We start from the raw sequence: 21482 nt of genomic DNA, 5'->3' as shown, positions 1-21482 counted from the left end.
GGGGTGGTTTGGTTGATTGGTGCGGGTGTCTCGGAGATGTTCCCTAAAGCGCTCTGCTAGAAGGAGCCCAGTCCCCCCAATGTAGAGGTGACCGCATCGGGAGCAACGGATACAGTAGATGATATTAGTGGATGTGCAGGTAAAATTTTGATGGATGTGGAAGGCTCCTTTAGGGCCTTGGATGGAGGTGAGGGAGGAGGTGTGGGCGCTGGTTTTACAGTTCCTGCGGTGGCAGGGGAAGGTGCCAGGATGGGAGGGTGGGTCGTAGGGGGGCGTGGACCTGACCAGGTAGTCACGGAGGGAACGGTCTTTGCGGAAGGCGGAAAGGGATGGGGAGGGAAATACATCCCTGGTGGCGGGGTCTTTTTGGAGATGGCGGAAATGTCGGCAGATGATTTGGTTTATGCAGAGGTTTGTAGGGTGGAAGGTGAGCACCAGGGGCGTCTGTCCTTGTTACGGTTGGAGTGTTGGGGTCTGAGGGCGGAGGTGCGGGATGTGGACGAGATGTGTTGGAGGGCATCTTTAACCACGTGGGAAGGGAAATTGCGGTCTCTAAAGAAGGAGGCCATCTGGTGTGTTCTGTGGTGGAACTGGTCCTCCTGGGAGCAGATACGGCGGAGGTTGAGGAATTGGGAATACGGGATTGCATTTTTGCAAGAGATAGGGTGGGAGATGAAGGCAGGTCAATTGATGCATTCGAGAGTGCATTGGATGGATTTTTGGATAGTAATACTGTGCAGGGATATGGCGAAAAGGCAGGAGGTTAGCACTGGATAATATAGCTGGACTAGATAATAGAGGCAGTGCAGGCACAATGGGTCAAATGGCCTCCTCAGCACCATAATAATTCTGTGATTAAAGTGGCCAATTAAGAATGAGATAATACTTGGGGTAAGTAAGTGTTTTGCTTCTCTGATAAGCTTTAAGAAATAAAATACTGCAGATGCTGGAAGTTCAAAATAAAGGCAAAAATTGCTGAAGAAACTCATCAGGAGAGGCAGCACCTGTGGAGAAAGAAATGGTGTTAATGCTTTGAGATCCTGCCAGACTTGCTGAGTTTCCCCAGCACTTTCTGTTTTTATTTCAGAGCTTTAAGAATGCTTTCATAAAACCAGGAGGGAGGTGGGAAGGCACAAACTTTGCAAGTGAATTCCAGAGCATTGGGCTTAGATAGCTGAAGACATTGGCCACCAATTGGTGGTTCAAAGATCAAAGGGTTTGCTTAACAGAGGGACTTTAGGATTGGAGAAGGTTACAGAAATATGTAAGGGTGAGGATTAGGGCTTGGCACAAGATAGTGTCGGCAGCTGAATCTTAAATAAGTTAGTGGAAGCTGGAAAATATGAGTCTGGCCAAGAGAATATGGGAATAATGGAAACTAGACATCACAATGGAAAGGATGAGGGGTCCAGCAGCAGATAGACTGTTGGATGAGTAGGGACAAGCATGTCATGGAGGTGGAAGTAAATGGTCTTGACGTTGGAAATAATACAGGGCTCATATAAATAAGTGAAAGGAAAGCAGCTTAACAATCTCCAGGGAGAAGGAGGAAGCAGTGATTGACAAGAAGACTGATAGTACAGAATTTATGAAAGGATCAGGAGAGATATTGGAGAGGAAGAGTTGGTGCTGTCAGGACACATGTGGAACCTCACCCCACACCTTGGTTAATGTTGCCACACAACAACATGTAGGTGAGGTGGAGGACGAGGCCTCTTCCTTGAAGGACTCCAGAAGTATAGAGACAAGAACCAGAGAAGTCATTGCTAGACATGCTCTGACAACATAGATAAACTTTTATTAAATTGTCAAAAATGTATCTTGACAATCAGAACCAATAATAGAATGAATGTCATGCATCTAGCATGTCACTCCATAGCTCTGTATTTATAAAATTAGTGATAAGGTCCATCCAGATAATTTCTGTAGTAATCAACACCCCTTTGAAATAGTTCATTTGGATTTGGATCAATCTAAATCAAGCTCACCTCAGATTTGATTGACATAAACCCAAAATAAGATCAAGGGGAAAAGGCAGTTTTAATGAAGACATTATGTATTTCAGCAGACAACTCCTCTTTGATCTTTAAATAAGCAGGGCTTTATATTTCAAATAGTATACCTCACATAAAGAAAGTGAGAGCATCGGCCCCGGCAGAGCATTGCAAACTCATTAAAGCGGAGCTTGATTCAATCAAAACCACATTTACCAGTCAAACGTAGCTTTCCTAAAATTTCAGAACCTTCGAAGAAATCTACACACAAATGCTAAGCAGAAGTTTCAGCACTCAAGGGGTTAATGAAAATCCCCACTCACATCACATAGTCAAAAACATTTTGGAGAAATTGTGTGGATATTTACAAAACATTTCCTTTTGTGAATGTGCGTGCACCTTTTCTCCGTAGTATTCTTTCCAAGTTAAAAAAAACAAAAAAAATCCTTGCTGTTCATGACTTTGTCTCGCTGTATCCATTTGCAAATTACATCACTTGTCTGCATATTGTCACTCGCTGCCTGCTCGCACATTCATCAACTGTCCGCCGCACAGTGAAAACTGGCTGCACCCTCCACACTTAATTGTTCCCACACTGACCTAGGAGAATAGAAATGATGTGCTCTCCTAACGAATATGTAGTGTGTCCCTCCTATGAAAAAAAAAGGAGAAATGCATATCTGGAACCACAATTAGGTTATGAAAAGATGACGGCTCCCCTCCTGGCACTGATAGATGAAGGTATGGGAACCTGAAGTGCAGAACATCCGTTTTTGTCCATCTCCCTGACCCAGGCTGCTGGGCCTGGTGGGGCCTCCACTGCTTGGCAGCCTGTCTCTCTTATCCTGAGTACCATGTTCAATTTAAATTAACTGGTTCCGAGCAAGCAATCTCCAAGGAATGAGTAGGGAAATGAACTTAGTAGCAGCCTGAATGGTTTAGTGGTCATATCATTAAACAGACAGCATTCTTCGACTCTGAATTACACAGTCTGGGTTTTTAAAGCTTTTAGAAAACCAAATAGCATCATGTCTTTTGATCACCTATTCAGTTCTTTGTTTCCTTAGCTATTATAGTCGTAATGAGAGTGTACTTTGAGCACTAAACAAGTAAGGATTGTATGGATAAACTCCTCGCTCTAACACAAGTCAATTAATTATTTGAAGCAAAAGGATTGTTCTACTTCTGCACAGTTTACTTCACTGTTTCCTTGTTTAAACCTCAAGTTAAATCCCACATCTGAATGATATTTTCCACAGGAAATAAAGGCACAATCCAGCACAAGCTGCAGGGTGGGATTATTCAAAAGTCATCTGTTGTAGAGGAAGCTCTCCTAAATGTCATTCAGTAGTGAGGTCTGTCGCTAAATTTGCAAAATCCTAATTACTGTTGTTATGCAAATAATGCCATGAAACTCCCACTTTTTGTTCTGATTGGTCGCTGAGTTCATTTTGTGAATTTTGTAGGTATATATCAATGGTGAGACCATTTTCACTCCCCAGGTTCAGGATTTTCAAAAACTTAAATTTGACTTTTTGTTGGAATTAATCAAACACTTCAGCAGATTGTCACATTGACTGCCACTGTCATGTAGAGATCCGAACCAACTAGATTATTGTGGGACTGGCTCATTTTCTGGCTTCATGGATGGAATAAAATATAATTAATCTTAAATTTCCAAACAACTAATATGATGTAAAAATGTTTAGTCTGAAGGTCCCAGTCTATTTATAAATTAAATCCTCTTCATATTAATTTGTTCCAAAGATCTGAAGCTGTGAAATTCTAGACTGCTGCAATCGTTCTTTCTTTTTCGTAGACCTTAAACCACCCTCAAACTTCCTTACCGTATACAGCCTGCACGTTTGACATGTACCAATAGTTTGAGTTGTCTTTTCTCCTGTCTTTCTAAGTCTTGGTGGTACCCTTCACTGCTGATTGTCATTAAATTAACATTCTCCACTGTAAGTGAGATTTGAACAACCTGGAATTTTGTCTTTATTCTCAATACGACTCAGACATGGAAACAAGAGCTTAGAAAACAGCAAAATCTTACTGATGCAGATGTACATCCATTTTGATTCAGATCCAAACAATTCATTTGATAGTCTTCGAGAGGAGCTAATCCATTCAATTGCCATTTATTTATCATAACATAAATATATTCAAAATACCTTAATCCAAATTGCTTGGTCATACTAACAGGACAAGTTCAGAAAGATGGCAAAATGATGCAATATTACACTATTTCCCAAAAATTTAATATCCAGACTGTGTTAAGGAATCAATATTAGAATGGTGCTGGAAAAGCACAGCAGGTCAGGCAGTATCCGAGGAGCAGGAAAATCAATGTTTCGGGCAAAAGCCCTTCATCATTCCTAATGAAGGAGCGGCACTCTGAAAGCTAGTGTGCTTCCAATTAAATCTGTTGGACTATAACTTGGTGTTGTGTGATTTGTAACTTTGTACACTCTAATCTTGATTCTAATCTCCAGCATCTGCAGTACCCACTTCTGCCCAGCATTAAGAAATCCTCAATTTCCCAGCTTAGTTTTCTATGGGCCTTGCTTAAGTTTCTCAATTGTCCTGTTGGAAAACCTGGGCTAAATTAATTTCAGTTGAACTAGCTACAGTACTTGATGCAATTGCAGAAGCAGAGTGACATATTTTAGTGATCTCCCAGTCCTTGGGATTATGGGACTGATGTGAGGAGGGTTTTCATGTCACAGTACTGTTAATGGGACACATAAGTATTTGCAACAATACTGGCATTTGGTTTGCTCGGCCATGGGCTCTTTCCTTCTGATTTCAAATTTTGCAGCCTTCTGCTCCTGACTCATCTTACAGGACAATGCCATGAGCTCTAAACTGAAGGAAACAAGTTTCATACCTGTCCCAATAATTTGAGCTACTTCAGTGGAGAGAACAGTAAATGTGAGCACTCAACAGAATTCTGATTCTGTACTCTCTTGACAAATAAACAGATGCGTTTCCAGTTTGGACCACTGTGTTAATCATCTAGTAATATAGCCACAGATTATTTCAACTCCCAAGCCAAACCCAAGGAGAACTGAGTCTGGCTGTAACATCTTGCTGGCTGCACTAGATAATTCAACCCCAAGCTTTTCTGAACAGGAAAACAAATACGTGCTTCTCGTGATTTTCTCTAAATAAGAGAGCGACCTTATATATGATGTTATATAAAAGTGGGAGCTGTACACTGGATGTTGGAATTATGTTAGAATGCAGGATCAAGTGGCTGGTTCATTGCAGATTGAAGATGAGTCTACAACACACCAAAGGAGAGGCAAACTAGTGACATTATTCTCTAATTACAAAGGGGAAAGGTCTAACGGCTGACAAGAAACAGCAATCAATAACCTTCAAATTATGCCACAAGTGTTAGAGCTGTTTGTTACCTGGTGGAATTCAGCATCTGTGGAGTGTGGTTACTACAGCCGGGGGTACCTGAGCCGAATGTGTAGACACCTACTTCTCTTCATCTTTGGTGTTGCCTCATTGTCAATGATCCACATCTGTTGTGAGGCTTCAAGTGGGAATATTTGCGCAAGACATTATTCCGCAGTGGGGGCAGTGAAGGTTGTCACTTGTAGTTGCAGGGACTGCTGTTAGCTGCTCCTTCCTGCAATAACACATCCCCATGGCAACCTGAAGATGCAGACCTTCAAACATTCATGTTCACATGGGAAGACTTCAGCACCAAGTGCTTTAGTCTTGTGTGGATTATTTCCGATTGTTGAAGTCAAACTAACATGACTTGCACTGCAAAATAAAACTAGGTGCTGATTTCATGATATTTTCAGAGATAAAACCAATATGGACACTTGAGGGTTCCCTTTCTTACAAAGTTAAAAATCACACAACACCAGGTTATAGTCCAACAGGTTTAATTGGAAGCACACTAGCTTTCGGAGCGTCACTCCTTCATCAGATGGTAGTGGAGGGCTCAATCCTAACACACAGAATTTATAGCAAAAATTTACAGTGTGATGTAACTGAAATTATACGTTGAAAAATTGATTGTCTGTTAAGCCTTTCATCTGTTAAAATACCGTGATAGTTTCACTTCATTACTATCAATGGAATTTTTTTGGATAGGATGGATAGGCTAGAGTTAAACTAGGAAGGAGTTTACCCCCCCCCCCACCCTCCTCCCCCACTGAGCTGGGCAACAGAGTAGGGTCTTTGAGGAAGCATGATATGATCAATCATGTCAAAGTACCAAGGGGAATGAGGAGCAATTACAGAAAGAAGAATAAAGAAAACAGGCCCAATTTTAACTCTGTCCAACTGCGGGGGTTGTGAGTGAGTTAAAATATTGCTCACTGCCTTTGATTCAGATTCTGTCAATCCTTTCAAAGGGGAAGCAACTTATGTGGAGCATTTCAAACTGTAGGGAGAGGTCCACCCCAACACTCTGGAGACAAGTGTGTAGTTGATTAGATTAGATTCCCTACAGTGTGGAAATAGGCCCTTCGGCCCAACAAGTCCACACCAACCCTTTGAAGAGTAACCTACCCAGACCCATTTCCCTCTAACTAATGCACCTAACACTACGGACAATTTAGAATGGCCAATTCACCTGACCGGCACATCTTTGGATTGTGGGAGGAAACCGGAGCACCCGGAGGAAACCCATGCAGACACAAGGAGAATGTGCAAACTCCACACAGTCAGTCGCTCAAGGCTGGAATTGAACCTGGGACCCTGGTACTGTGAGGCAGCAATGCCAACCACTGAGCCACTGTGTGTATTGAAGATGAGGTTGCATTTAATGGAGGCAGAATGGGAAGTGCTGGAGTTTTATTCTGAGGAACATTATCTATCATTTAAGTATTCTTATGTTATTAAATTAATATTTCAAATGTTTATTAGTGAGGAGAACAGTGGTTTTTATATTGTGATGACCTTCGTCTCAGGATCAGTAGCAATAGGATGAAGTTAAGACAAATAACTGCAATGCTGGCAGGCACAAGGACAGTTACAAGCAGAGAGCTGGAGGTTGAAGACACAGATGCCAACAAGAGAAAGCAGAGATAGAAAGAGAACAGAAAGAAAAAAGATTATTTGAGGAGAAGAAGCAAACTATTCTTAGGAACAGATTGTTTTGCTTTGGCAGTGGAGGAGACAGGAGCTCTTGGAGATACTGTGTGAGCTGGTTAAAAGACATTAGAGTCTGAAAAGCTGTGTGAGTAGCTTATAGAAAATCAAGAAGTTGTCCCAGGAATAAGATTATAACCATAGATTGGGGTTATAATTTGGTCAGTTGAAAATGAACTGTGGAAAGCTACACATCGAGACTTTTTAAAATTCACTTATGGAATGTGGGCGTCACTGGCTGGGCCAACATTTATTGCCTGATCCCTGTTTCCCTTAAGAAAATGGCAGTTAGCTGCCTTCTTAAACCACTGCAGTTTATGTGCTGTACATCGACCCACAATGCCGTTATAGAGGGAATTCCAAGATTTTGTCACAACAACACTGAAGGATCGGCGATATATTTCCAAGTCAGGCTGTGACTTGGAGTTGTCAGTGTTAAACCGGGGTGGACAAAGTCAGAAGTCACATAACACCAGGTTATAGCCCAATAGGTTTTTTTGATAACACAGGCTTGTGATTTCAAATAAACCTGTTGGGGTATAACCTAGTGTCATGTGACTTCTGACTTTGTACACCTCAGTCCAACACCGGCACCTCCACATTAAGGTCTGCCTTTTAGGCTTTGCTAGATGTACCCTGCATCTGTAGTGGGTTTGGAAGATGCTGTCTAACCAGCCTTTAGGCATGAATAATGAGCAGCATACTGTGGAATTATGCAGCTATGTAGTGCCACATTGTGTGGGAAGTGATGTGAATATTTGTGTTGTATTGGCTATTTAAATGGAAATGTAATCTTTTATTTGAAGTATCTTTTTAAATCATCATCATTTTAAACATGTTAATCCACGTTTAACTTGAATTGGCTCTGATTCACATTAAGGTAAATGTTACAGAAGTGAAATCTTGTTGGTAATTTCTTCTCTGAGGGTTATTTGGTAAATTTGGTTATTTTGCTTTACAATTCCTCACAGGGATTGGAACAATGTAACAATTTACAGCCATTCCTATTATGGGATTAAGGTGCAGAACGGCAATTTCGACTTCCAGAAACAAAGGCTGCATTGTGCAGAAGCAGGTTTTTAAGCTTACTGTGTCGGAAAGTTTGTAGAAGTATAAACACACTCCGAGACACCTGGATATTCTTTATGATATTAACAGACACCCAAGAGGTAAATGCAGTCTGGGGATGATTGGCACAATCTCAGACATTTCCTGCATATACTGATTGATGACCAGTAACTCCCTGAAAACCATTGAGACCTTGCAACTCATTTGTGGACAACATCAAAAGTAGGAAGTGGGAGCCCCACCATCAGTACAATGCAATAATCAAGACATAAAGAAGGCATGACTGAGGGTTCTAGCAGTAGATGAGCTGAGGCAAAGGCAGCTTCAGAATATGAAGTAGGTAGTGTCAAGCATGAACCATTATGAACGTGAACCGTCCAATTCAGCCTCAGTTGCTGGGCAGAGAAATGGAGTCAATATCAAGGAAGCAGAGTTAATGTGGGATCCATATAAAACAGCTTCGGTCTCCCCATTGTTTAGTTGGTGGAAATTTCTGCTCATTTGCTACTGGATGTCGGATAAGCAGGTTGACAATTTACAGATAGTGCAGGAGTCAAGAATGGTGGTAATGAGATATGGCTGGATGCCATCAACTTAACCAGCAATTGTGTTTTCAGGCAATATCACAGGGCGTCAAGGTGGAGGTGAGTTGTAGGGGTGGGATGGGGTCGAGGATAGATCCTCACAGGAATCAGAGATATTAATGTGGGAGCAGAAAGAGAAGCCATTGTAGTGAATTCTCAGAATGAGATGGATAAGAATAGAACTCAGCGAGTGTATTTCTCCCTCAGTTGGTTGATGAAGGAGTGGCATTGGAAGTGGAGTATGGAGTAACTAAATATTACAAAGGCTGCAGAAAGAAGGAAAAGGAGTGGTATTCTACTTTTGTCAGGGTCACATAGGCTGTCATTTGTGATTTTGGTAAGAGCCATTTTGGTATTGTGCCTGATTATTTCAGACAGTGTCAGTGAGTTGAAGCTAGTTGTTAGGATCCATAATGCACTGTCTGAAAAGGTGATGGATGCAGATTAAAGAACAACTTGCAAAAGGAATTAGATTAAAAAGAACTTGCTAGGGGAAAACATCATAAGGCTACAGGAAGAGGGCAGATGAGTGGGACAGATTCAACAAGACTTTTCAGCACTGGAATAAAGGGCTGAATGATCTGTTTCTAACTGTATCATTTTAAGAAAGTAGTATTACCCCCGCAGAAGTGCCTTTATAATGTACAACAGGAATAACATTTTAGTTAGCAATTAATTGCCACTAACCTCAAGGCCAACTTAGGACACGCAGTAAATAACGAATGACAGATATGTCAAAGAAGTGAAGTTAAAAAAAAATACAATCACGATTCAGATAACCTGATAAGCTTGAAGAGATGCTCAATCTGGTTCCTTCGAAATCTGGAGAGGCCAGCTTAAAAAGCGATGTTGTCCAGGACCCTGTGCAGTGATAGGAAGTGTCTAGCCCTGTCCTGACACAACCCAGCAATGATATTAATGATCCTTGTCTATTTTTGTAGCCCAGATCCTCCTGCATGTTATGGTCCATGGTTGAATGCTTCCTCACATTCCGGATACACCATTATGTAATCATTCTAATAAAGGTCAACAATGGTTACATCTCACAGTAGGGGACAGGCTAACTGCAGCAGTTATTTGCAATCTCTGCTTTGCTGCAGACATGGTGAAGGAACTTCTTACTTTCTCTGTTTTCAGTTCTCATACTCATAGGACTCAAGGCCATGTGCATGAGGGACCAAACACACAGTTCTCTGAAATGGCTCTATCATCTGAGGATGATTAAATGAAACTGGACCTTCAGCGCTCTCTGCAAGCTGTCTTCCTTTATACTCAGTGCTACATTCATTTTTTAATTAACTAGCTCTGAGCAAACAACCTCAGTGAAATGCACTGAGGAAAGAAACTCAGCAATAGCCTGAATAGCTCAGTGGTCAAATCATTAATGAGGCAGTCCAGCTGCCAAGGAACAGGCAGCACTGGTACACAGCAAATCCTTTCTCCACTTCATTTAGGTTTTGCTTGGGGTTTCTTTGTATAACTTTGCATGCCCCTCCTGCACAGACAGATTTGGAGAAATTAGCTGAACTGTGAGAAGGGAGAGAGCACAAAAGACACATTGTGGGCACAACAGTGGAAAGTACGTTGGAGGTATTTATTCTTTCCTGTGCCTATTCATTTCCCTGTCCATATCCCATTCACTATCTCTGCCCTACTCCTTGCCTTACTCCCTGGCCCTGTACAATTCCTTGCACCATTCCCCGCTGCTGGAGCAGGAACAGAGAATGCAACAGGGAATGATAAAGGAGCAGGGAATTGGACCAATTCTGTACCATTCTCCAACCTAGTCCTTATCTCATTCCCTGTTGCATTCCATATCCATATCCCACTCCCTGTCCCATTCCCTGTCCCTTTCCTGGTGAATTCCCTGTCCCTGTTTGTGTCCCATTCTCCACCCCAGTCCCTGCACTTTTCCCTACACCCTGGCCTTTCCCCTGGCCCTGAATCTCACCCAATTTCCTGGCCATTTTTCTGCTTCTGCACAGTCACTCTACCTGTTCCTGCTTCCTTCCTTGTTCCTTTTCTGCCCTTGTACTTTCCTCTGTGATGACTTTAACTTGAATTCATATTGTAGTGCAGCTTCTAACATTAAAATGGTAAAGGCTGAAAGTACTCAGCAGTTCCATAATTGACAACTGTGTAGAAAAATCAGAAAATAAAGATTGAGAGGCTAAAGAGAAAACAGAACAGGCTGAACCAGCTCCCTCCCGCTGAATATTTGGAGTATTTACAGCCTCCGCCCATTCCTAACTAGGGCAGTAGAGTTGGAGGAGTCAGGATTCCCAAAACTGGGAGTTCTCAATTCCTGCACCTTCAGTGGACAGAGGCAGATTGAAGGAAGAGGACTATTTGAATGTTTGGACCATTAACAATGAGCTTGTCTTAACCTCAGCTACTTGGTCTGTCAGCCCATGCAGTTACACTCACAATCCGGGAAATTTTAGCCAAGTTAGGAACGTGAGGTTTGCTCTAATGGCCCACTTGAACGTGGTGACCTTCCAATGACCCCAAAAACTTTAACAGCGTCACCAATGCAGTTGCAATTGCTGGCTTGCAAATTTTATAAATTGTTAGCCAGTCAACTGTGGTTGGCAAAACAGCTGAATCAGATGTGCACTCAGCCATGAGTGGGTTTTTTTTTTGTCTGGCCAGGTTTATTGGATTCTAAGCAGGAGACAAGAAACTGTTCCCCCACTTCTCTTACCATCACCAACTCCCACCTCCATTCTCCCTCCCTTTCCTCAAAGGCACTGTTGTCGATTTGGCACCTCTCTGAGCACTACTGGCATAAACCACTTCAACACAGACCACGGTCTGAACCAGGGACTGGGACCTTGCTGCTTTGAGTGGAGATTTTTTTTTTGTACAGGTTAGCACCAAGAAAGGAAGCAAAAGAACATTTGCAGGGACTCTGCTGCTCACCTTTCATGAGCAGGGTATCCATTTTCAGGGTGGGCTCCAAGCAATCAATCTGAAACAGGCTGTATCTTGTTGCAAGATAAAAATCTCGCCAAGATGTCAAACTCTGTAACTTCACTGGTGTGTGAGCTTTTAAGAAGTACTGAACAGATATTCAAAATGCAACAAGGCCCCAGGTTATGATTTTATGTGTTTTGGCATTTCCTTGGATTGAAATGGTCCCCTAAATCCTTTGAACAAATCTGTAGACCCTTTAATCTGTAAGCTAATCGTAAGCTTGCTTTATTCTGGTTTCTTAGCAGGTTCAGGCCAATTTGGAAGGGCTGTGAGTGTGGCTTTCAACTTATCTTTATTATGCCTTTACGAATAGCATTAAAAAATGTATGGCAAGCAATCCAGCTTCCCACCAGATCTCTTATGGATTACAGGAGTCCACTTATAATTATAAAATACTTCCAAGTACAAAGGTTTTAAATGTGAATACATAAATTCATACATTTCTTGGCCTGTAGCAGTACTTTCTGGCCTTTATTAATATATTTAGATTTCCAATATAGGTTGCTATACTTGTGCTTACATGAAAAGACACTGATGCAAAGATGTTGTATTAGCTTAGGCAATGCAACTAAATCATTCAAAGGCAGAATTGCATCTTATATCTGTAGTGTTTTTTTAGTTAAGGGAGGAGATGGGGAATATCTGAACTCAAGTGGAGAATCAAAGGTGAAATCATTGACTTTAGTGGTGTCGCAGGACTGACAATAAACTAGAGTCCATTTCTGAACGCAGCCAAAACTCTACTGACCATGTTGTAATAAACACCATGTGCTTAGTGACTCATATTTGGTTTCCAATCCAGTAATTCTCATATTTAAAATTTGCATCTTTATTTTCAAATTCACCCTCATGATTTCTTGCAATTCTGTGAGAACTCTGTGATGCCTCAGTAGTGACCTCTTCAGCCATTTCCTAGGAATTGCCATCACCAGACCATTGGTGCCCCAACTTTCAGCCACCAAAGATTCCCTAAGCTCTGAAATTTCCTCCAGAAACCTCTGTTCCTCTCACCTCTCCTTTAATGCATTCCACAAAACCTTCAAATTTTAGCCAAGCTTTTGAACTCCTCTGTTCTCACCCAAACATGACTTGCTGACACAGCTCAATCAGGAATGGAAACTATAATCAATATTGAAAATGCTGCCCCTGAATTTGAATATATTATGCAAAAAAGTGAAAGGAACTTTTGAAGCATTTAGAAATACACCCTTTCAACTTCCGCATCATACTTTTTAACCTTTAACACTCACCTCTCACTATCTTTTAGACGGTTACAAACATGTATATAAGGATGAATCATATTATTTCAAGGTAGTAGGAAATTGTGTTCTAACAGCATCTTTCATGACCATAGCACCTTCAAAAGCTTTTTGAATCCAATAATATACTTTTATGGTGTGTCATTGTTGAAATATTTAAGAGAAAGTTGGAAGACATTTTGCAAATAACAAGGTCCCTCAAACTACAATGAGACAAATGACCAATCAGAGCAACAACTTTCATTTATATCACATTTTTGACACGATAAAACATCCCAAGATTCTTCACAGGGAGTACATTTGATACTGAGCCACATAAGGATTATATTCGGGCAGATGACCAATAGCTCGATCAAATGATGCTGTCAGCATGAAAATAACACTGGTCCTCTCTCCCTATCCTCTTAGGAGTGTTATGTTAATTTCACATGACCACTGAAACGAGAGCTCACTATCTTTCCACAAATCAAATGACATCGGGAAAATCAACAGACAACACAAGTAAAAAAATGCAACTTACAATTCATATATTTACATAATATTTTTTATTTCTTAATGAATCTCAGGCAGCAGTTCATATCATTCAGGGTACTTGAATGCTTGGATTACTGTTTTACAATAAAATGTCATTCATTGTGCTGCCAATTAACCAGTACTAAATATCACTTTGAAGAGTACCTCCTCCCTTTAACTCATTAACAAACTCTGAACTGCACCCCTGACTGCATTCACTCTATAATTAGGGTTCAGCTCTAGACATTGTCCTGACTCAATAAAAAAATGTTTGACGTGATGACGATTTCGGAGGTCCTTAACACAGGAGGAAGGCTGCCATTGCCGAGCAGGTAAAATACAGTCATTTCTTTTTGCAGCACTGACAATGCAACTGTATTCTGTAAGCAGCAAAATGACTCATTGTGGTATCATGAGAGGAGTTGTATTTGACTCGTGTGGCTGAAGGTTAGCTGTGTTTCCAATAAAAGGGGTTTATGTGGTCTCCCTCACAGTGTCATCAGACAGTTATTATTCAATAATTGTGGAATGCCACACACAGACATAATTTCACTCACCCTTTATCTCCACACTTGTGGTATCTGCACTAAAACTATCTTCATTGCCTGGGTTCAAGTGATACTTTTTTTGTCTGCTGACATGACATTAATATCATGGCAGCAGTGAATTATCACTCAGTCTGATTCCAGCATGCATTTAAAACACTGGAATGAATCACTCAGAGAATATTACATCATTCACAATGTATCACCCACATGGAAATCTTTCTCAGCTCACTCAGACCCCAGCCACTCATGAGTTATAGTCCTTTTGTAAAATCCCGAGGTAACATCACGAGAAAAGAACAGGTTTCGCATTGAGAGACAGTGGTCAATTAGCACTTTATTTCAGCACAATGAGAAAATGGTTATCCACGACCCACCTCACCAACCACAAAAATCCTCTTTATACCAAGCCACTTAGCCTACCTCCATTGTCCTCAATAATCCCTCCATAATACTTGTCTATTCCAAAAGGATAAATCTCCATCTAGCTACCTCGTGTCCTCCATATATACTATAAGCTCCCACACATCCTGCTCACTGTCAAACTGTTTAATCTTCATTATTACTTTTGTATTGATGCAAAACCCAAAGTAATTTGACAGAGATAAGTAAAAACCTATTTGGCAATGAAGGACAGAGGTTTCTGATGCCATGCCCCCACACCCCCCACCCCAGGAGAATTAGTGAGGGTCAACAAATGATTACCAGTGATATTCATATTGCATGAAATAATTTTTCTTTTTAATTGCCTTTCATTTTACAACTCCATCCAGGGATCCTGATGCGACCTTTGGAGTATGGTGCATGTTCTGCTCAGTAATCTCACATAACTATCAAAATATCAAATGGAAAATACTCTGTCTAGCCATCTAACCACATAAACCCTCATTATTGGAAACACAGCTAACCTTCACAATAGGAAGACTCAGTGGATATATGGGAACACTACCACCCTGCAAGCTCCCCTCCAAGCCACCCCCCAACTTGACTTGATGTGCAGGTGCCAGTGTTGGACGAGGGTGGACAAAGTCAGAAGTCACACGACACTGGATTATAGTCCAACAGGTTTATTTGAAATCACAAGCTTTTGGCTGATGAAGGAACAGTGCTCCGAAAGCTTGTGATTTCAAATAAACCTGGTGTACTATAACCTGGTGTCATATGACTTCTGACCTTGTCAATCTGATGTGGAAATATATTGCCACTCTTTCAGAGACACTGGGTCAAAGGACCTGCCTCCCTGACATTATCAAGGGGGTACACAAACAAAATGGATAGCAGAGGTTCAAGAAGGCAGCTCACCATCATCTTCTCAAGGACATTTAGAGAAAGGCAATAAGTGTTGGCCCAGCTTTGTCATGAGTGAATAAAAAATATAGTTGCAGGCCTTTCGATTCAATTGACAAAGTCACTGTAGCCATTGTGAGATATCAAAGCACAACAGGCATCAAGACAAGTGAAGCCTGCTCAAGGGGCAAGGGGCAAGTGTCATCTCTTTGTCCATCTTACTTCCTTCTCATTCAGGGTCACAAAGCCAACCACACAAGTATCAGACAACATGTTGTAATGTAAGCTTTGCTCAATTCAGCTCGATAGCATTGCCAGATCATAGCAATAGATCTGTAGCATTGATATGCCACATCTGCATGGGACTTTTCTAAACTAAAATTGAAAAGGCTGAGTAACAGAAGCATCCAATAATCTTTTTCAAAAGGCCCCTAGTGTATAGAAACTTTCAGAGTAGATCAAAGTGCTGATGTTCTGACCTATTGCGTCTACTGTACAAAATTCTGAGGTATACCTTCTCTGGGTGATACACCCTACTGAAAGGATGAAGAAAACAACTCTGTTGACCATAAATATTATACAATATACTATGCAAGGAAGTTATGCTAAATCACTGTAGGCTCCAGGTCAAATATTGTGTTCAATCCTGGACTCTGGGCATCTTATGAGGGTGTGCTGGAAATTCATTGGAGAAGGTGAAGAAGTATTTACTCAATTAGTGCCAGGGATGAAGGGTCTCAGTTAGATGGAGAGATTAGAGAAGCTGAGATTATTCACCTTAGAACAGAGATAGTCTTTGGGAAGTCTAATAGGAGTGTTCAAAATCATGATGGGCAAGGGTAAATGAGAGAAATGTTTCCACTGGCAGAGTCATCAATAGTCACAGATTATTGATTTAAAGTAATTGACGAAAGAACCAGAGGTGAGATAGAGAGAATTTGTTTTCCTCAGTGAGTTGTTACAGCTTAAAATGCTATTCAGGAAAGGGCAGTGGAAGCAGATTCAATCATAATTTCCAAAAGAAGATCGAAAACATATTTGGAGAAATATGGAAAAAAACAGGTCTCGGGGAAAGGGTAGGGGGAGAAGGACTAGTTGGATAGCTAAATCAAACAGCAGACCCAGGCACTATGGACCAAATGGCCCCCTTTGATCATTCTATGATTGCACAACTAACTAATAATGCTGTTTCTACTGCACTATCTTTGAAAGTTAGAAGGAAACATTTCAATCCATAGAAGCTGCAAGTATTTGACGTATGTGAATAGCAGCATTCAAATGTTACTGCGCATGAAAATTCTTTTGTCTGTTATTTTAAAGGATACATTACAGCATTTAAAACAAACAGCGTTGCTATTAAGATAATGGACAGAGGAATTTTACACAAATACACTATACATTCCTCAAATCATAATAATTGCACCTCAGATGAAGGCCATTCAGCCTATTGTATCTGTACCTGTGCTGATGCTGAGTTCATGCTGGAGATTGCTATTCTAATTCCATTTTCCTGTGGGGTTTTTTTCTCTACAACCTTTAATTTTTTTCTTCCTCCAGTGTTTACCTAATTTCCCCTTAAATGTCATGATTGGCTTGGCTGTAATAGCCACTTGTGGTAAAACATTCCCTATTTTAAGAACACTTTGTGTGAAAAAAAAATCCCTTTTAAATCTCCCCTGGTACACTAATAGTCACACAGCGCAATTTCAAAGCCATTGTACTTTAAGTGGACGTTCTCAGTGTTGGTGAGGCTTCTGTAAATTAAGAAAAATCAGTTCAGTGAGATGCAGGTAATTGCCTGGGATAATTTCCATGCCATTGTTTGTCTTTTCACGGTAGTAAAACTCCAATAGCTTCTGCAGCAAAATGATGACAAACAAAGGTAGAATGGACCATTACTGTTTGAATATCTAATAAAATGTCCAGCAGCCAGCTCATATCCACAGTCTCTCACAATATCACACGCAGAGAATCTCACTATCTCTCGCAGAAATACATAGGCGGATGCACCTATGCACTCATTCATGATCTCTCATACAAATGCATTCACAATGTCTGATTTTTAAAAAACACGGATATTCCCACCCCATGCGGTGGCAGGCTGTGAGACATGGGAACGTAGAAAATGGGAACGGGGAATACGCCCTTCGAGCTTGCTCTGCTATTCATTCTGATCATCTAACTAAAACCCCACTTTCCCCCCATACCCTTTGATCCCTTTAGCCCAGAGAATTATATTTAGCTCTTTCTTGAAAACACTCAACATTTTGACCTCGACCACTTTCTGTAGCAGAGAATTCTACCAGCTCAGCTCAGTTGGCTGGATGGCTGGTTTGCAATGCAAAGTGAAGCCAACAGGATGGGTTCAATTCCTGCACTAGCTGAGGTTACCATGAATGTGTCTCCTGCTCAACCTTGCTCCTCACCAGCAGCATGGTGACCTTCAGGTTAGCTGAGGGCCATTGGCAATTCAGAGAGCAGCCTATGGTTCTTTCGGGCTATGGAGACTTTACCTTTATTCTGTGAATGCAGGAACTTCTTACCTCAGTGCTAAATGACCTACTTCATATTCTTAAACTGTGACAGTGATTCCAGACTGCCTGGTCATTGGGAATATCCTTCCTGTCTAGTCCTGTCAAATTTTAGATAATATTCTAGACAACGGCTAGAATGGTACAGGAGGCTAAGTGCAATGCCCACCATTTTCCCATTTCTGTGACACTTTATGGATAACAGGGACCATGGAGCATGTTCCTGCTGAGCAGAGGCCAATTAAGGGCTCTTCCTCTTGCTGCTGGCATTTTGCCAGCAGTTGGCAGATCCTCCATCACTGCTGCCAGTCTGTTTGGTGGACCCTGGCATGCCCCAGCTTCCATCCAGCTCAGTGCTAGGATTTGTGGCAGGGTGAACCTTGTGGCACACAGAGAAGGCCCCCTGGTGGCAATGGCTGTCCCTGCAGCATAACTATCCACCTTTATGAGCCATCCCTCCCATTGCTGGAATTCCAATGCCCTCCCGTCCCTCCATTTCCTGAAGAAGGGCTTATACCCGAACCTCGATTTTCCTGCTCCTTGGATACTGCCTGACCTGCTGCGCTTTTCCAGCAACACATTTTCAGCTCCCATTGCTGGGGCCTGTTTAACTAACCTCTTGTGCCCACAGCGATCCCACTACTAAGCTGTTGCATCTCTGACTGACCAGCAACTCCCAGCAGTCTGGGGGAGGGCAATGTCCTTTCAAAGGGACACAAGCCTTGATAACAACCAAGTGGTTGTCAGGTACTCGAACAAAGTGGTCAGATGTACCATAAATGGCCAAAGTGGAGTTGGGTTTTGGAGTCCCTGCTCTGAACCAATTAAATTCTGGCGACAGATTTTCTCACAAAGAAACTCGGGTGAAGTTGCCAACATTATGAAGTTCGAAATGTTGTTATATTTTGAAACAATGGGCAGAATCTTTCCAGAAATTAGCTGAATGTCAATTTTGGCAATTCTTGTGGAGGAACTCTCTCTCTGTGAGACCAGATTAAACTGGATTCTTCATGCTATTTTCCCAGACATGACCCATTTCTATTTCACCAAGCCCTTATGGCACCCAACTCATCGTATTCTCTCACCCACCATGGTGGGAATTACTTCCCACTGCTGGAACATTCTGGGGCTCTTGGTATTGGTGTTATGTTTAAAAGGCAGTGGTCGAGCACGGTCAGTCCAGAGCTGCCCAACACAGATTGGACAGGTTGCCCTGGGCACAGACATGGGGCCATAAGGCCATAAGAAATAGGAGCAGAAATTAGGCCATTCAGCCCATTGAGGCTGCTCTGCCATTCAATCATGGCTGATGAGTTTCTCATCCCCACTCTCCCACTTTCTCCCCACAAGAACCTAACTATCTCAATGACCTGGCCTCCACAGCCTTCTGTGGCATTTCCATAGGTTCACCACTCTCTGGTTAATGATGTTTCTCCGTATCTCTGTTATAAAAGGTCTTCCCTTTACTCTAAGGCTGTGCCCTCAAGTCCCGATCTCTCCTACCAATGGAAACATCTTCCCAACATCTACTCTGTCCAGGCCATTCAGTATTCTACACATTTCAATTAGTTTCCTACCCCCTCCCCCCCTACTCTTCCAGTGTACTCAAACATTCCGCATATGTTAAGCTTTTCATTCTTGGGACCATTCTTGCATTGGTGCCCACTTTGCAGACAGGAACCAGGAAGTCCTGGCAATCAGGGGACTGCAGGAGAGGGTTATTCTCAGGATCAGCAGAGGGACCCAACCATTGTGCCAGCCTAGTCCAGGAATGCCAACCAAGTCTGTGTGGTTTCCATGGTCTGGAAAAATGCTCAGCAACGTCCAGAAGGTTAATGTCCTTCGCCACTCTGCCAGGGTAAATGCTGTCTTCCATCTGCTACAAAAGTCCCATTAGTATACCATTCTCACTGCATGCAACATCTCTGACTCACTCTCACCCACCTCCAAACCTTCAACCCTGCATACCATCTGTGCTGCCAATTAATCACCTGGTACGCCACAACACCATTGCTCCATCTGCGCCAACATCACAATTATGCCAGGGAGGATAACTCAGACTGAAAAGAGACCAGACTCTTGACTGATGTCTGTCCTTGGCTGATTTCCCACAACTGCCCAGATTGGTTGAACTGGAACCACAGGATTGACCATGGTTCCCACCCTGGCCATGCCTAAGCCCCTGGACTGATGCTGGAGGTTGCCTTTGACTTACATTGGTCCCTTGACTGTAGGGCGTCCCCTTGACTTGGCTGAAAACTATTTCCATTAGACTTTGAGACATGGCCATTTCATTGAAGCACATTTTGTGTCTTTGGTATCTATGTGGTTGGCACTTGGTGCATGTGTTAGATTGATGACTCACTGACACGTACAACCACATGTCCACTCCCTTGACTGAATACTGCTGGCAGGTGTGACAAGCTGCCTGGCTTTGTACCTGGATTAAAAGGCAAGTCTAGACAAAAGTATTGTGTTTCACCCCACATTCCCCGCTCCCCCCCCATCCCATTTAAGCTCTTGCTGAGGAGACAGGGGATATGGGGGAAGCACAAAAAGGAAGGGCAAGGAAGAAATGCTGTGAACTCTGAGGTAAGTGCAAAGTAAGAAACTAGCAAGACAGTATGTGAGGAGATCTGAGATGCAGCCTGGTTAGAGTTCAGTGCCTGTCCCTAGGTCTAAAGTGTCCAGGCAGCAGCATACGCTGGTATGTGTTAGATGTCAACATCTGTGGATGGGGTGTGTGGGTGACTGCTAGCCTTGGAGATGTCGGTGCTCGGTGTCCAAGATGGAAGTCTGGAGGATTTCCAGGCGAGCTAGCCGTCTCTGACTCCCATCTTGCAAATTGCTGCCATCTGTATCAGTGAGGTGAGACTCGGTAATAATACAATGCTAATGCATGCAAATAGGACTCTCATCTTTCAACGCTGAGTTGGAAAATGGGAAATTTTTGCTCCTGGTGTTCAGAAATTCCTCACTGGCTATCTCACCTGGTTTTCCCAACTTTCTCACTAATGCCTACATTGTTCAGGGTCTGGAAAGATTCCACCCTGAGACATAGGGTAAACTGGGTTTGGGGAGGTGGTGGTGTTGGGGCATGTCATGTGACCTTTTCAAAATTCTGTTCAACAATGGCCTGGGTGACGTGATGCTTAAAGATTAAAGATAGGTCTGGATTGTCTTAATAGAAAGGAGGTGGAAGATGTTCACACTTATACCAGATGATCATAGCAGGTATATTCACAATGGTTGTTGATAGTGTCTAAAGATCCAGAAAGAGATTGAAACTGCCATATTGTGAATAGTTACTTTTACCTATCCATTTAACTCAAGGATTGAATCTGCAGATAAGGTCCATCTGATTCACATTGCTATGGAGCAGGGTTGTAAGTGCTGTGGAGGAAACCATTGTCAGACCAAGTTGCAAATTTTCCAAACATATCATGAAATGTCACAGGCAAAATTAATCTGTCGAAGGTCACTGTGATTCACCACACAGGAATGTGGTGGGAGCTTGTACTCAGATTAAAAAACTCAAATTCATGAAGAATTAAAATGAAGCTGGAGGATTTGCCTCACTTGTGCTAAACAGTCAATATTCACA

Source organism: Chiloscyllium plagiosum, chromosome 10, assembly GCF_004010195.1.
Source record: "Chiloscyllium plagiosum isolate BGI_BamShark_2017 chromosome 10, ASM401019v2, whole genome shotgun sequence".
Lineage (NCBI taxonomy): Eukaryota > Metazoa > Chordata > Chondrichthyes > Orectolobiformes > Hemiscylliidae > Chiloscyllium > Chiloscyllium plagiosum.
This window is presented reverse-complemented; position numbering follows the sequence as displayed.